The sequence below is a fragment of the Pinus tabuliformis genome, chromosome 8 (assembly GCF_031772625.1).
Source record: "Pinus tabuliformis cultivar Carrire ecotype Pingquan chromosome 8, CPIR1, whole genome shotgun sequence".
Classification (NCBI taxonomy): domain Eukaryota; kingdom Viridiplantae; phylum Streptophyta; class Pinopsida; order Pinales; family Pinaceae; genus Pinus; species Pinus tabuliformis.
This window is the reverse complement of record NC_142294.1, coordinates 1,311,528,639-1,311,534,040: the sequence shown is the minus strand read 5'-3', so window position 1 is coordinate 1,311,534,040 and position 5,402 is coordinate 1,311,528,639. Positions and strand designations below refer to the sequence as shown.

General features: G+C 35.7%; 1 pseudogene; it reads left to right on the top strand.

Moving 5' to 3' along the window:
- The first annotated feature begins 379 nt into the window (after positions 1–379).
- On the top strand, positions 380–1,811 carry LOC149240299 (glucan endo-1,3-beta-glucosidase 3 pseudogene; annotated as a pseudogene).
- The last annotated feature ends 3,591 nt before the right edge of the window (positions 1,812–5,402 follow it).

Sequence of the window (5,402 nt, the reverse complement as noted above, 5' to 3'; positions counted from 1 at the left end):
AAATAGAATTCATTTAATTATGCCGAATGCATTTTCTCTATGGGATTTCTATGTCCAAACACTGTTCATGCGAGCCAATCTGAACGACCCATTTTCGTCCTCCTCTGGCAGATAAAAAACGTACGTGTGGAAAGGTTTTTGTTGTGGTCGTTGTTTTGTTTATCATTGATGGCGAGAAACTTCTGTGGTTTTTCATCTTCACTGTCCATCTCATGGACCTCAAGCAGCTTGGGCAATATGTGAGCCTAATATTTCACTGCGGTTTCTTGCGCTTCAGTGGTGTTGTCTTGAGGACAAGAAAAATGAAGGGAAGGTCAAGGGCGAGTAGAAGTTGGTTGTATGGTTGGGTACTCAAGCAAATGAAAGTGTTTTCAAAGGCATGGAACTCAAATGTAGCAACAATTCACTTCATGTCAAGGTACAACAAGTGAACCATGTGCGGCTCCATGATGTAGATCAAGGAACTTTGACATTTTAGGTGAAAACAGTAATAGATGTTGTAGTAACAGTGCCCAAAAACCAATTGCTAGGGATAAGGTGGTCAAGCTCCACTGCAACTAGTTGGGTGAACATGAATGTGGAATCCTACCTTCCAGACACCAACTTCAAAGGAATCTGTGTGGGTAGCGAGGTTCTTACTACTATGCAGATCAAGGAACTTTGACATTTTCGGTGAAAACAGTAATAGATGTTGTAGTAACAGTGCCCAAAAACCAATTGCTAGGGATAAGGTGGTCAAGCTCCACTGCAACTAGTTGGGTGAACATGAATGTGGAATCCTACCTTCCAGACACCAACTTCAAAGGAATCTGTGTGGGTAGCGAGGTTCTTACTACTATTCCCAATGTTGCCTTAGATCTATTGTCTACCGTGAAGTTCTTGCATTCTACTCTCGTGGCAGCCAATCTGGACAGGCAGGTCAAGGTTTCCAGTCCTCATTTTTCTAACATCATCTTAGATTCCTTTCCACCCTCTCAGGCCTTCTTCAATGGGAGCTTTAAGTCGATTCTTGTGCTCATGCTCGATTTTCTATAGAAAAATGATTCTTTTCTCATGCTTAACATATATCCCTATTATGTGTACATGCAAAGAAATGGAGTGGTGGGATTGGACTACACCCTTTTTTAGCCCCTCCCCACTAACAAAGAGGCAGTGGATGCCTATACAACGCTATATTACACTAATGTTTTCAATGCCATGATTGATGTTGGATACTTTGCCATGGCCGACTTGAATTTCACAAACATTCCAATGGTTGTGTTTGAGACAAGATGGACCTCAAAGTGTGTCTAGATTGAACCTCCTACCATAGATGACAATGTCGACACTTATCATAGTAATCAAGTTAGACATGTCCTCAACAACACAGTAACTCCTAGGGATCCTGACATACTAGTCAATACATACATTTATGAATTATTCAACAAGGATATGAGATCAAGTCCTATTTATGAGCAGGATTGGGGACTCTATATGCCGATAAATATCTAGTGTACACATTACATTTAATAGATGTTGGTACAATTCTTTCTAATGACATTGCCATTCAGACTTCTGAATATCAATGGAAGTGGTTGACCCTAAACTTGTCCAAGTTTCTTTGGATTGGGCATGCGGTCCTAGACAAGTTGATTTCTCCTATTTTTTGTAAGGTCAACCTTGCTATGATCCTAATAATGTTAAACAACATGCTTCCTATTCCTCTGATAGTTACTACCACAAGATAGGCATGGAAATCATATCTTGTGGCTACCATAACCACTACTGACCTAAGGAAGTTGGATTTTCCAATCCTTGAAAATATAGTGTAGACCCTAGTGTTGTTCAATAGAGAAACATTCCTAGTTAAGTCTGCTAGTCATATGCTCTTGTTTTCACTAAGAGAAGCTAGGTGCTCTCTCAGTGCAAACAAAACTGATTATATATACAAGATTGATGATAAAAGAAGACTGATTAGATACACATACTAGATCCTTTAAGTGCAAAGAGGTTCATATTGATTTTTTTTCCTCGAGGTAGTTAATAGTGGAAGATAGGAAAAATAAAATTGATAATATATATACATTGGATCTTTTATGCATGGAGAGATTTGTACTCAATTATTTAATTTTGTTGGGAATTTAATAAATCAAGGGAATATATAGGTTTTCACTCAATTATTTATTTTGATCCACTTAGACACTTAATAGATCCAGGGTTCCTATGAATCTGTGTTAATAATTTCATTAGTTGAACATAGGTGGCTTTTAAGTATGCTATGGAGTTATCCAATGAGTTCATTTCTTTAATTTATTTAACTTTATGTGTAATGGTATATTTGAGTCTTTTTTTCCACAATTTACTTTCCTTTGAAGCAAATTTCTTTCCATGTATTGTTTATATTTGTTTGATATAATACATATCAGATAGTTTCAAAACAAAATGAACTACCTATCTGCAGAGAATTTTTTGTGATCTCTTTTCTTTCTCGAGCCAAGCCGTCAAAGAAATCAATAAAAGATTAATTGATATAATTTGTTTGTATGTTTTGTCAGTCATGGCTCATGTATTTATCCTGCAAGGCATGAACTTTTATGAGATTAAAGTTGATTGAATGTTTTGGTATTGATCATTTATGGGTCTTTTTCTAATCAACATTTGTCTAGTATGGGAGAGCTTTACTACTTTCATAGTTGTTGTCCTTCATTTATCTGGTTTTCATAAAATAAGATCTAAAATGAATATTAATCTTGCTTTTATGATTTTATTTATAGTGGAAACTCAACTTGTTGTTTGAAAAATTGGTTACAATATTGGTGCAAATGGGACTTTGGCAAAGGACACCGACACCAACACCATTATGTTTAAGCAGTGGTGCAGTGCAACTTCACTTTCACATGTTGGCCTATATTTATTTCCCTTCTTCTTTGGACTACATTATCTTTCCAATGAAAATTCAATAGTGCAATGGATTGGAATCATTGTTTCCCTTAGGACCAACAGGGCTAATGGAATTCAATTAGAACCTGATACACGTGGGTTCAACATGGCTCCCAACTCCATCGAATTAAGGTGTGATCAAGTGTCAACTAATACGAAACCAACTTAATGGACGAAATTTCCATTGAATTAAAGAACGAAAATAGCATCGACGACCGCATCTACGCTGTGGGAGACAACATCGTGGCTCCTAGCTTCGACCTTAGCTCCACTGAAGCATACGATCCCGCCATTGACGAGTGGCGCTCCATTTCCGACACTTCAGGAAGGCTTAATGGTAGGAATTTCATCAGGAGGTACTGTAGCCACAATAATTAAAGTGGAAAAATGACCAGGAACTCAGGGAAATTGATTGTAGTTGTATTTCCAAGTTTTGGTGAGCGATATCCATCAATTGTTTTGTTCGAGGCCATATGGGAGGAATGCGAGAAGATGCAACCAGAAGCATGATGTTTCCAAGAAGTAATTCTTAAGTGTGTCAAAATGCATTCCTTGGGTTAATTATATGTTAGTAATGGTTGCATATTTATAGGGAAAAAATGAGCTGCAGGAAGGAAAACCATTCTAAGAACAATGGACATTACTAGGAGTTCAGAATAGAAAAATTAGTTGGGATTTTTTTTTTCATTGTTTATCAAGACAGTAATTTCAAGCATACATTATGATAAGTTATTGGGAATCCTTGACATTGGGCATTACATTATGATAAGTTATTGTGAATCCTCGCCATTGGGCATGTGAAATATTCCTTAAGCCATGAAAAAAAAACAAAGTTTGTAGGAAGCATTATCACCCACCGCACCACATCACTAACTACAATTTTTTTCAAATCAAAATTAATTTAAAGTGTAAACATAAATTTAGCTTATATTGTTTATTAACCTATGACGCATTAGGTTCATGGTTTGGTATAGTGGAATACACAAGCGAAATCTGAGAGAATATCATTGGTGCATGGGAAGCATGTGGAACAAACTATTTCAACATCTTAGATATTTTATAAATATGGGTCTTTAAATATGTAAAACATGAAACCAAAACATTGCAGGGAATTATAAAGCTATCATCATCAATCCAGTGTTTTCCAAACTCATAATAGATATTACAAATGAAAAATACATTTAATGAGAAGAGAGAAAAATGACTAAAAAATTGAAAGGAAAAGTTTGTCGTTACCAAAGCTCTCCATCACCTCACACTTGGGCAAGCAAGCGCACACACATAGAAAGAATTATGACACTGAAGCTAAAGAATTATGGGGTTTTTTTTGTCAAGTTGAAAGCAACTTTCAATGCCTAGAAAAGAACTATGAGGGATTTTTTTCAAGCTCAAAGAAACTTTCAATGCCATCTTGAGGGAGAAACTACAATAGACGTTGATTAAAATGGTGTTCCCAAATGGTTGGAAGGTAGTTGTAATAACTTTCCTATATGAACATGGAAAGCATAAAATTATAACCACTTAGAGTTATTTTAAAGAACTTCAATAATATTATCTAAAGCATCCCTTTGCATTCCACATTATTCTCACTCCCTTCTATTGGTGTTCATTTTCACCTCTCGGTGCAATTGCTAATTTATCGTTATATTAGAACGAAATAATAAAAGAAATTTTTAATTATATTAAATTGATGTAATGTAAAAAAATGATTTTTTTTCCTTTATTAAAATCTAGTCACACAATTCTCAATAAAATACCAATATTTATAAAAATAACCAATATCCCTACTACATACCACTATACAATATTTTTATTATTATTGTCCAATTTTAAGGTAGCAGCCAAGCCAAACACCTAATTGGTGTATGAGAACCCCTTGTTTGTGGGACAATGGACCCACCTTAGCACAACGATTTGACTGCTAAGTCTACGAAGGCATACATACTCTACCCCCCTCTGGTTTTTGAACCTATGACCTCTTAGGAGGAAACATGTGCTCTTAACCATTAGGCCCACTCAAGCTCTATTGAATATTAAATATTATAAAACATATTATATAAACCAAAGATTCTACTTATTTAATATCCGATGGCCTTGTCCCATAATGTCGTCGAGCATGCAGACCAAAACAAAGGAAATGCTTGGAAAGGGGACAATAACAAAAAATATTAGCATGCTGTCACATTTAGCTTATAGAAATCGATGTCACGAAACCACCATCTATCATTAAAGCGGTGAGTTGGTGTGGTTATGTTCGCCTCGGGTCATTGAGATGGAAAGGTGACGACCAACGTCGGTTCTCCATCCTATTGCATATCTACCAAATCATTTTATTTGTTTTGTTAATGTTGTACCTCTGTAGATAAGCCTAGGTTAGGAATTATGCTAGAGAATATAAAACGTTTTGTTGGTTTTTAAATTTTTTTGGATGACCAATCTCTAAACTGTTTGAATAGGTGCAATTCTTAATTACTTATGAATAA